At 42.7% G+C, this 12,667-nt stretch overlaps 1 pseudogene across 3 annotated transcripts in view; it reads left to right on the top strand.

Moving 5' to 3' along the window:
- The window catches only part of LOC144768056 (epidermal differentiation-specific protein pseudogene), a 65,269-nt pseudogene extending 54,550 nt beyond the window's left edge, over window positions 1-10,719 (top strand). Inside the window, exons 3-5 of one of the 3 annotated variants that reach the window (XR_013598453.1) lie at window positions 167-231; window positions 432-453; window positions 7,590-10,719. The product of XR_013598453.1 is annotated as an epidermal differentiation-specific protein pseudogene, transcript variant X2 (transcript). The remainder of the gene's footprint in view (window positions 1-166; window positions 232-431; window positions 454-7,589) is intronic. The other 2 variants (XR_013598454.1, XR_013598452.1) reach the window with 2 other exon arrangements.
- Window positions 10,720-12,667: the final 1,948 nt, after the last annotated feature.

Genomic DNA, 12,667 nt, shown 5'->3' with positions numbered 1-12,667 from the left:
TGTCAAAGTAGCGAAGACATCATCTGCACACATGGTTTTGTGTACAGAGAGCCTAATGGAAGAGATGGGTACACTGTCCATTCTTTTAATCTAACTTACTGATAGAGTCTCTATCTGTTCAGTGGTCGCAAAGACAATCATGACTAAATATTTGTCTATACTACAGAGCGGTGCCCCATTATCCTGAGCTGCATGCCAGGTGAGGAGAAGCACGTTCCTCTCGCATCTGAGGTGAGCCTGAGGCCAAACTTTCTTTATAATCGGGTTTAGTTGATCCCATATATAATAGGAGAAATCACTTTACACAATGCTGTAGCTTGTGATAACTTATACTAATGTTGGTTTTGTCATCCTGCCTTGTCTTGTCCTTTTGTCTATGTTTTGTTTGTGTCTTGGTGACTTCAACATCTGGATATCTTCTATCTAACCAGGAGGATTACCAGGAGTGAACAGGTGATACTATTATCATTTTCTGTGTTCACTGTATTTTTATTCTTTTGAGCAGTAGCAAATACTTAATGGGTCCTGAAGATGCAGTTGATACTTTCTTGGATCTTTAATTTCCGCAGAAACATGTCGACCAGAAGATCTAGTCAGTAGTCATTTGTTTATTCTACTGACCTATTTGCACTCATTTGTTTTATTTCCTTGGAAGTGGACGGCTCCAGAATAAAGTGACTACTGCGTTCACTCTCCAATTTTAACAAGAGCACTTTTCTTTATCTTTCTATGCACTGCTTTCAGTTACATATACACACCAGCCACTGATCACCTGGGTCCTAATATCATTGTAGTTAACCATTTCACTATAATATCTTTTGAGGTGGTTACAACATGGACTCCCCACTCTGTGAAGTGGTCCAGATGATGAAAGGGCGGTACAGGAAAAGTAACTGATGGATATTATTTCACACTGTGTAAATATCCGGTTGTATGCCTCACATTTAAGGCACACATAGAGTCATCAAGACACACATAGACATTTTTCTCTTCTAGACCCACAGTTACTTTTTTTGTTGTAATACATATCTTGATAAGGGGGCTGTAACTGTGTTGAGGTCGTTAAATATTCCCTTGGACCCTCAACCCATCCGTTTGTTTTTGATGAAACCAACTGGTCACAACCTCATACCTCTTGGCCCTAAATCTAATATTTAATGGGCACCCCTGAACCTTGCTTCCTCGGACAAGAAACCGGAAGAAGAAAAGAAGAAGGACCGAACAGCTGTGCCAAAGCTAACAAGAGGAGGACGCCCACTAACTTGGCCCCAGCCCTACCGGCCTGTCCCCACCTTGAACCTGCTCCAGCACAAAATCCCAATGTGTCCTGCAGCCAGCAACCTCGAGAAACCCACAAGACCTGCCTGACTTCCATCCCAAAGACTGTCTCCCGTGAACACCGGATTTGTTCAAACAACAGTCTCCTGCCCCGCAAGGATCCGTTGGTCTGCATCACTCTGCACACGGCGCCCACGGCCCGAGTTTGAGTGGCTCAACACCAAGAGGAGGTCTACCCAGCGATCCTGACCTGAGATCCGGTAACCCCTGACCTGCCTCAATCCTCCAGCTGATGCCTGCAGCCCCAACCGCGACCAGGAGCTGGTAAGAAGATACGACCCTAAAAGGCACTCCGGCACCCGATGCCACACAGCCTTGGATGGCCCAAACAACGGTGCCTAACCAACCCCCAGCATCCCAACTCACCTCTCCAAGTGGTGGTCGCACCCAGAAAACCTTCGTCCCTGAGCCTGCAGTGTGCTTGCAAACTGGAGACTCACCAATGAAAGCTACAGGGCTTCCGAAGCCAAAACAGCATTCAGCACCCGGCTGCTCCAGTGCCACTGAGGGTACACCTTTTGTGCTGGCTTCAACCCCCATTTGCCCTGAGCTTAAGTCCAGGAGCTTTGCTCCCACAACCTAGTGGCCTGTTCGTCAACAGCCACCAACCGGGGCCTCCTATCTCTTATTGGATAACATTGGGCATCAGCACTCTGCACCCTGCCATCCTAGTGCCACTGAAGGTGTAACAAGAGTGCAACCTTGACCCTGGGGGACCCTCGAGTCTAATCCCAGAATACGACTCTCACAACAAAGTACTTACCTGCTAATCGTTAACACTATTTTCCTATGAAAAGTTTCAAAGGGCCAGATGCATCAAGGCAAAAACCAGTCGCAAATGAGCAGATTCGCAGAATCTGCCCCTTGGCAACTGGTATTTTTGCAACTGGGATGCATCATCCCAAATGCAAAAATCGCAATTTAAGTAATCGAAAAATTTGCGATTACTTAAATTGCGATTGCATGCAAGGAATCGCAAATTGTGATTCCTTAAATGCAATGCATGATGCAAATTGAAATAGCAATTTCGCTATTAGGGGTCGCAAATTACTGTCAAATGAAACTGGATGGTAATTTGCAAAAAATGTGGAAAATGCACTAAAGTGGATTTTTCAAAGTTACATGTTACACACACATATGCCCTTGGGGCATATGTGTGTGCAACATGTGGTCACATTGCAATTTCAGGGGTGCAACAGGGCGTCCTTTGGCACCCTTGAAATTGCATATGCAATTTACGAGTACCTATTTGGCACTCGCAAATTGCGCATGCAATTTCCATGGATTCCTAGGGGCCTCTAGGCCCATAGGAATGAATGGGTAGCAATTCCTTAATTGCGAGTCGCAATTTGTGAGTCCCAATTATGGAATGTTTAGGAATCGCAAAATATTTTGCGATTCCTGCATGGTTAGAGAATTGCGATTCTTTAATTGCGATTCTTTAAAAATCGCAGTTAAAGAATCGCAATTGCCTATTTTGATGTATGTGCACCTAAGTGTGGAGTTGGAAAACCTAAGAAATCCTTTTAAAAATGTACTGAATAACAAAAACGTTTTTACTCATCTGTGACGATGTCGGCTACTTTCCCCCTCTGTGGCAACCAAAACCCAGGGTTCCAGAACAGATAACCAGAGGTAAGCAAAGTCTTTGCTGTCCCTGCGACTTCGTGAACAGGAGCCAAGCTCTGTATCAAGCCCTTGAAGATACTCAGCAACAAGTAAAAAAAGCTTGATCCAGTCCTTTCACTGCCCTAGGCAGTAGCAGCAACGGCAGGCCAACCCAGCAAACCAACAATGCAGCAAAGTGGCAGTACTCCTCCTGGCAGTTCTTTCAGCTCTTCTCCTTGGCAGGTTCCTTGGTACAAGTGAGTTCTTAAGTTCTGCGGTTTGGGCCTTAATATTTATACTCAGTTTTTTCTTTGTTCTCTTATGCAGAGAGTGTCTATGCTCAGTCCAAACCAGTTTGGTCCTCTCTGGCCAAGCTTCCCGGCAGGAGGTAGAGACTGCATTGTCCAAGGCAGACCAGAACCCATTCAGGTGCAAGGAAATGTCCTCTCACTACTTTAAATGCAGCCTGGGGCTATTCAACCCAGCCCTGAATCATCCAGGGAAGGCAGGACATGTCTCAATCCCCCCGTGGCTGTCTGAAGAGGATGCACATCCAAAGGCCCTGTCACTCCAAAGCCAGGCAATCAATTTGCAACTCAGCAGAGGTACACAGGATGGCTATGCGACAAAAATACCTACATTCTAAAAGTGGTATTTTCAAACACAGAACAATAAAATCAACTTCACTAAAATATGCATTTTTATATTCCGACTTCAGTCATACTAAACTCCATCTTTCCACCTTGTCCCAATGGGAAGTTATACTTATAAGATGTTATAAATAAACTCCAATTCTATCCCATGGGACAGATATCCTTTTGTTATATTCTAGGTATGCTGTATTTTGTTATGTTGAATGCTCTATGTATGTTAAGCTATGCTATTGGAGATTTCATGTAGTGCTGATGTTAATGGGTTTGTGATGTCACTGCATCTGGAATGTTATGATTTCAATGCTGGGTAGTTAACTGGGAGAGAGAAGACTGCTGGCACATGATAAGCTGTGTAGATCTATTCTTCTACAATAAACTCAATTGAAACTCTTCCAGCATCCAGACTTTATTGGTTTGTCATTGTTTTGATAGAATATGCTTCCAAGTGGCCTGAGGTCAAAGTTGTTAGAGAGGCAGGTTCTACTAGTGTTATAAAATTTCTGAAGGAGGTGTTTTTGAGGGAAGGTGTTCCCCAATTTCTTGTTTTTGACAATGGAAGTCAGTTTGTGAGCCATGAATTCCAAACTTTTCTTACATCTAGTGGTATTAAACACCTCAGGAGTTCTCTATATTATCCACAGGCAAATGGCCTGGTGGAAAGAATGAACAGAGTTGTGGGTGAGTGTATTAAATGGGCTGTAAAGGGAAGGCATGATGTGTTGTCTTCGCTAGAAAGTATGTTGTGGTTTTACAGAACCAATCCCCATTCTACCACTAAGTTTTGTCCTTTTGAGGTTTTGAGAGGGAGGAACGCCAATACTAGTTTTTGTCCTAGGTGGATGAACAAATGGTTTGACTCCTTGGTTGATGTTGAAGCTATGATGGACAGTGTCAAATCTAATGTGCATCACATGCAAGAAAAAGAAAAAGAGTGGTTTGATAGGAAGAAGAATGTCAAGGTTGTACCATTGTGTGTTGGTGACTTTTTAAGGATCAAAAAACCTGTGTATAACAAGAAAGGAAGAGGTAGGTTTAGTGATCCTGTCAAGGTGGTCAAAATTGGTAACAATTCTGTTCAAGTAGTAGGTGGTAATTGGTGGAACGTGTCAAAGGTTGCTAAAGCTAAATCTAGTTCTGGGGATTGTTCCATTAACAATGATTCTAAGAGAATTGATGGTTGTGTTTCTGAGTCTGGGGGTTGTTCCATTAGTAATGATTCTAAGAGAATTGACGGTAGTGTTTCTGACCAATCAACCTGTCTTATACAGAATAGGAGAAGCATTGCTGTTCCACGTAGGTTTTGTGATTAATTTATCACACCTTTTTTCTTTTTATCTGTTGTATATTTATTCATGTCTTTTTGTTGTTCCTTTTTCTTTTGTTTTATGGTTTAAGAAAATGAGGTATGTTTTATTCTAGTGATGCTGTATTTTGTTATGTTGAATGCTCTATGTATGTTAAGCTATGCTACTGGAGATTTTATGTAGTGCTGATGTTAATTCTGAAGCTTATAAAGCGCATGGTTACACTTACCAGTGTGTCCCCGCGCTGAATAAACCGCTGAGGAACCCGTCCTGGCCTGTTCCTGTGAGGCGCCCAACACCTGGGCACCCCCCTGGTGAAGCCAGGCATCCTTAGCGATTAGGGCTGGTGTGGAGACTAAGCAAGCTATCGCCCAGAGTTGCAGCGTGGGACCCCATGATTAGAGTAGGCACCGTGCCGAGAATTATCGGGTCCACGGACATTGGAGCTCAAGATCCTGCCGCGATGGGAATTGAACCCTTGTCCCGGGCCAGACCTCTGCATCAGGGTCTGCCGCTCTAATCAGTGAGCCACACTCCTCCATGTGGGTTTGTGATGTCACTGCATCTGGAATGTTATGATTTCAATGCTGGGTAGTTAACTGGGAGAGAGAAGACTGCTGGCAGATGATAAGCTGTGTAGATCTATTCTTCTACAATAAACTCAATTGAAACTCTTCAAGCATCCAGTATTTATTGAGTTTACAACACCTTTCAATAGTGAAAAACGAATTGCACTGTAGTTCACTAGCAGGACTTGTCACACACACCAGTATATGGCCTAACTTTCATATACACTGCACCCTGTCCATTAGGGTACCATACGCCTACAGGTAAGGAAATGGAAGGTTAGGGCCTGTCTAGTGGGTACACTTGCCAAGTCGACATGGCAGTAAAAACTACATGCAGACACTGCACTGGCAGGTCGGAGAACGCTTTGAAAGGCTGCTCATGCGGGTAGCAGAATCAGTGCTGCAGGCCCAATAGCAGCATTTGATTTACAGGCCCTGGCACTTTACCAAGGACTTACCAGTAAATCGAATATGTCAATCATGGAAACACCAATCCATAATATTAGGTACAATAGGAGAACTTGCATTTTAACACTGAATAGCAGTGAGAAAGTGTGCACAGACACTAAACCCGCAAAAACAGAGCCAAACCCAGGAGGTAAGAAAGCAAAAAGACAGAGGAAACATGCCAATAGATGCCATGCTTAGCAATACTTGTATGTTCTTCCAAGTACTCTGGCCAGTCCTGTGACATCCTTATAGTAAACCTTACAGGCTCCATGCAACCAACACTTTGCTAAATCCTGAGCCAACTGGTTCACCTGCAGGAGACAAGAGCTTTATGTAATAGGGATCATATTATTCGGAGACTGAAATTCTAGGGCCTAATTTACAAAGAATTGGGGTTGGGCAACGTCACTAGTTATTTTGCAGCGCTGTCCTATGCCAATTTGAAAGGTCATGAATTCACCATATTGACACGATAGGGGGTATTCCGCTCCTTTCAGCCAGTGCACAATTTGCAGATTAGCGCCAACAAAGGTACCCTTGAACCATGAAGCAAAGGTGTCTGCATTTTTAGTATGATTGTTTTTGTGCATGAAGGTGTTCCTTCCTGCCGACAAATAATCCGTGGAGGCTTTTACCTGATTTTATGTGTGCTGCAGAATGCAGCACACATGGAATGAGGAAAAACGAGGGGAGGCACATGGTTTTGGTGCAGTCCCAGGTTTACCTGACTTTGTCAATCTAGGGCAGCGTCAAAATCCATGAATGTTGCTTGGGAATTAACACCCACTGCAATGCCTCCATGATGCAGTGTAAGGCAATGCAGTGAATTGCACTGCATTGCCTTGCACCATATCTACGACTGGTATTTTTGCAACTGGGATGCATCATCCCAAATGCAAAAATCGCAATTTAAGTAATCGAAAAATGTGCGATTACTTAAATTGCGATTGCATGCAAGGAATCGCAAATTGCGATTCCTTAAATGCAATGCATGATGCAAATTGAAATAGCAATTTCACTATTAGGGGTCACAAATTACCGTCAAATGAAACTGGATGGTAATTTGCAAAAAATTTGGAAAATGCACTAAAGTGGATTTTTCGAAGTTACATGTTACACACACACATGCCCTTGGGGCATGTTTGTGTGCAACATGTGGTCACATTGCAATTTCAGGGGGGCAACAGGGCGTCCTTTGGCACCCTTGAAATTGCATAAGCAATTTGCGAGTACCTATTTGGCACTCGCAAATCGCGCATGCAATTTCCATGGATTGGAATGAATGGGTAGCAATTCCTTAATTGCGAGTCGCAATTTGTGAGTCCCAATTATGGAGTGTTTAGGAATCGCAAAATATTTTGCGATTCCTGCATGCATAGAGAATTGCGATTCTTTAATAGTGATTCTTTCTTGAAAAGCCACACAAAGTTAATTTGCATGATCTTATACATATGGGTTTGCACACTGTCTTCTGAGCATCACAAAAGTGACTCTCTGGTGGTGCAAACATATACAACAAGGGGCTTGTAAATGAGCCCCTTATATTTAAAACGATGGCATGGAAATGTATCCTTCTTTTCTATTAAAAGAGAGGAACCAGTTATGTTAGTTTTCACACAACCCTGCATGATATTCTTCCTCTGACTGCCTGTTGTTTTGAATTACAGGTGCAATTACAGGAAACAGATTGGAAACACCAGAGCTGACAACCATGAACACAATCACTATCTATGAACATCCCAACTTCCAGGGACTGCACAAGACATTTACTGCTGATGTGGCAAATCTGGGAGACGAGAACTTCCAAGACTGCATCTCGTCCGCGAAGGTGGTGGGGCAGCCATGGCTAATGTACGAGCATCCCAACTATCAGGGTTGGTGCACTCCCCTAGAGGAGGGAGAATATCCACAGACTCAAATGAATGACATGGGTTCTTCTCTTATACTGATAACCGAAGATCTGAGCAATCCAAAGATCACAGTGTATGAACATCCAGATTACTGTGGTCAAGCGATGGTTCTGACTCAAGAGGCTAATCTAACCTGTGGAAGCATGAATGATAGGATATCCTCCCACAAGGTCGAGAGTGGAGCATGGCTTCTGTACGAGCATCCAAATAAAGGTGGATGGTCCATTCGAGCCAGGGCTGGTGAATGTTTGCCAAACTACTGGAGTAATGGTTTCAATGATAAAATCTCCCATGTGTATCCTCTGCGCCCTGGGAAAGCCTCAGTGACAGCCAAGATTCTGTGGGAGAAGAAAACAGTTGAAAGTGAAAGAAACATTCAGATAGATCAGTATTTTTACACCAACAACACTGACATTGCGCAGGCGTTCACCGCTACTAATACAAAAGAGTTTGAGAAATTTGTCTCCCATAGCTTTGAATTTAGCAATGAGACATCAGTCAAGGTTGGTGCCTCCTTTACTTTGAAAGGAGTGGTCGATATTTCGACAGAGGTGTCCAACACCTTCACTGTAAAGAAAGGGGAGACTGAGTCATTCACCACGAGGAAAAAGACAGAGTTGAGCATGCCAGTGCAGGCCCCTCCACGCACAAAAGTGACTGTGAATTTCATGTGCAAAGAGGTCACAATCTCAGTACCAGTAGAGATGAAGATTGCCCAGGGCAATAAGATTGTGACCGAATATGGAACATACCGCTGTGAGTCTGGTACAGATACCTACATCGATGTGCAGTCCCAGGCCATTTGAATGACTCTTTCTACTTCTTAGGGGCCAGGTCTCAACATTGATTTTCTGTTCTTTAGGTGATTGTGCTTTCCCTCAAACTGAGAAATATGAGAAGGATTATTTTATGGCTTCTATTTTCCCACCTCATAGCACAAAAAACATCTGTATCTAGAAAGTAGTCCTCCTGTGACTCAATGACTATTCCAAGCCATAAATGTGGGTTTCCAGCAGGGTAGCCATGAACTAGGGATCCTGACCAGAATTCCGTCCAATGCCACATTTGGCCTGGGACACTGGGTGTCATTGCTACATAGCAGTAAACCTGGCTTCTCGGTCCAGTGAGCCAAGGCAATGTTCTCCCCACTTCATGGATGTCACTGAGGCACCAATGTATGACTGAGTGCTCTATGACCGGCGCTCGTGCCGTGCTATGATTGACCAGAGTGGATCTATACTGCACCTTCAGCTGACTTCAGATGCTGAGCAGCAATGATCCACTGGCATCTGCATGTGATAGTGCTTCAGCCATTGCTGTGCCCTACCTTAATGTTGAGGTGTATTGAGGCATCAAATTATGTCTGCTCCAAGCATACATGCTACAAATACCATTCCCTGGCCACTTGTGACACTGCAGCAACAATATCTGTTTTGCACAGAACATACAATAATATTCCTGAAGCAACTCTGCTGAAAGGAGCTCTGTCTGAAATTATGTGTAAAACTATCTAATTCGCTGGTCGCAGTTCCACATTGGTCGTTCTGCTGTCCACAGGACATGAGTCAAACATACTCTGAATGGGCATTACTGCTACTCTGAAATCAAACTCCTCGCCCAAGGGCCTTAACGGACCTCCCAATGTGACAGGTCACTAGATGCCTCGCTACAGATTTTATTTTCAGCCACATATTTCAGCCAAGCGTTTGAGTCTGTGAGTGAGTCTGACCGTCCCATTGGTTCACACTAACAAGAGGGTTCATGTTATACATTTTCAAATTTTTATCTTGTAGACTTTTGACCCAATTCACCCAAAAAGTTGTAAAGCTGCGTTTGCAAATTTGCACCCGCATGCAAGTGAAGATTTCAACCTTCTGGAATTCCCAGACATTTCAAGGAATATGCATTGAGTATGGAAACTGCTCAAGTTGCAGGTTTTCATGTGTATTCTTTAAAGGGTCATGTGCTATTCCAAGAAAGATCCCTTTCCTGCTCTGCAGAGTTCTTCATAGCAGAGAACTAAACACAGGGGCAATAGAAGCTCATGTGAACATGCATATATAGTTTTGTTCCCTTACAGCCCCATTTAATTTCCAGGTGATCCATTCCCCTTCTCACATGGCTGTAAAAATTCTCCTCTGTACAGACTAGAAAGGAAGTGAAGGGTATTTACAGGTTCCACATTTTCGAAGGCTCTACACCCCGCCCCCTGGAGTGGAATTCACAGCTGCAGAGTTATCTGTCACCTAAACAGGGTTGTGCCTGACAGAAACCATTTTGTGAATTTCTGGCATCTGTAATAGAATTAAATTTGGTGTTAAGTTATATGTATGGCTGAATTCACCTTTGTGACTAGGGCTCATGTAAGGAATGATAATTATGGCAAACATTCATCCCTTCAATGATTCAGTGGCATAGCAAGGGCGCCTCAAGGCCCTAATGCAAGCATCAACAAAGGCCCATCTTTACCTTTTTGGGAAATAACGTGCCGGTGCAAAGAGCCCCTCATGGCCCGAGCCCCTGGTGTCACTGCACTTGCTGCTCCATTGATGGTTTCACCTCTGAATGGAGCTACATTATGTGCAGCTCTACTGCCTGTGCTGAACTTTAGATTCCTTTTGATTATTTTCTCATTATATTGCATGTAAGCTGGTTTAAGTAGGCTATCTGTGTGCTTCTTTCAGATATAAACATATAACCCTAATCACTGATTTCAAATCCACCTACCCAGGAGATAAAGTTAACAAAGTAAATGTTTGTCTGTTTATGAATTAAAGATTACATTTGGCTCTGTGCTTTTCTCCAGTAAAGCAAAAAAGTAAATGATCAGTTTTTGCATTTTATCTGTGATTTTGTTTGTGTCTGGTCAATAACAATAACATTCCAATTTCTTAGCACTTGTGTCATTATTTCATTTGCATTGGAAGATTTCTTTGTCAGTAACATATCACTGATCTAATGTGACAGGGGAAGGAGATGTGACAGCAGATACTTTGGCCTACCCCATCATAACGTCACAGGTGATGACCCCTCGTGGCCTTTGACACTGAGGCTTCAAATAAAGTTGCACAATTTCAGCCTTGAGCCTGATGTTTTTACAGGGAGTGACATCACTCAACTTTAAACACACCTGCAATAAAAACAAGTACAGCAAAGTGACAACAATGAGTCCAAAGCAGATAAACCTCTCATTAAGATACCACACATATATTTCCTAGGGTCCTGCCATGGTAAGTCAGAGGTGGAAAGATGATAGACCAAAATAAGGGCATCCTTGGTTAGTAAAAGAGATGTCCTCTCCTCAAGTACATTGGGGCATATGTAGGAAGGCGTTTGCGATTCGCAAACGCCGGAATTCACAGAATTCCGGCATTTGCGAATTGCAAACGGCGTTTTGGTATGTAGGTGCCACATAGCAAAATAAGGAATCGCAAAAATTGTTATTCCTTATTTTGCTCAAGCATTTAAGGAATCGCAATTTTGCGATTCCTTCAATGCTATGTAGGGGTGCCTTTTAAATTGCGATTTTGGCTTGAGGAATCAAAAAATACCACCTCCTCCAAGTAGATGGCATTTTGCGATTTCCTGTCAAAATGCATTTTTTTTAAAAATTCAAAGTGCCATGTGCCGCACAGACATGCTCTTAGGGCATGCATGTGCACCACATGTACTTACAATTGTACAATTTAATCTGAAGTTTCACTCCAAAAGGAGATGTCTTCGTAGTGCCAATAGACAACAAAATAACAATGCAAACAGGAGGAAAGAACAACATGGGAAAGCTTGGATATTTTTGAAAATCTCAGTCTTATTTAGACATTGAATATCTGAAGTGGGGTACAGAATAAAAGTAGATATTTACAGCAACATATGTATGCAAAGAAGCCAAAATCACATTGTGCTAACAATACATAAAAAAGAATAACTATTCCAAATGTGATGATAGAAGTCACAAATCAAACAATGAAAATATGTAACTTTCAGAAATATTAGTTTCCACTTGGAAATAGATGTTGAGGTCGACGTTTCGGTCTGTTCCGCTTTCGTCTTTCAGACCATTTTCAGGACAGTATATTTTGATGCTGTCTGGTAAACCATTCAGATAACAGTGAATCACTGCCTGAGTCGATTCTTGTATTTTAAAAAAATATTGTCTGCAGCAACAGCTGTCTAGATGCCACTTCGGATGTTGCAGTCATATACCGCTTTAAAATTACTTTCTCGATTCTTCGAAGGTAGGTCACTGTTCTCTGAAAAGTACGGCTGGCGTCTCACGTGGAAATCACCGGGAGGTCTCAGAATTAAGAAAGTAATTTTAAAGCGATGTGTGAGTGGGTGATTCACTGGGTGTATGGATTCAAGAGTATGTCTGTGAGGAGCTGTATTGGTGGGTGAATGTGTGTATGGGTGTGTTGGCGAGTGAATGGATGTATCTGTGGTACATGTGTGAATAACTACATATGCGAAAGGCAGTATATGTGAGTGTTGGAGTATATAAATGACTATATGTGAGAGTGAGTGATTGTGAGAGTGGCTGTATGGATGAGGGTGTGCTTGTATCAGTGATTGTAAAGAGAGTAAGTATGTGTTAGTATATGTATGAATAAGTGAGGTTGTGTGTGTATAACTGTATAGGTGAGTAAATGGGAGTGTGAAAGATTCTTTGCATGATTGACTAGGTGTGTGAGTAACTCTATGAATGAATGAATGTGTAGGTGTATGAGTACAAATGATAGTGCTGTATTGATAAGTGACTGCATGTATGAATGACTGTATGGGTGAATGAGTGGACGTGTGGGCATACCTAGGATTCTGACCAATATTCCGGATCGTGT

The sequence above is a fragment of the Lissotriton helveticus genome, chromosome 7 (genome assembly GCF_964261635.1).
Source record: "Lissotriton helveticus chromosome 7, aLisHel1.1, whole genome shotgun sequence".
In the NCBI taxonomy this organism is placed as follows: domain Eukaryota; kingdom Metazoa; phylum Chordata; class Amphibia; order Caudata; family Salamandridae; genus Lissotriton; species Lissotriton helveticus.
This window is presented reverse-complemented; position numbering and strand designations above follow the sequence as displayed.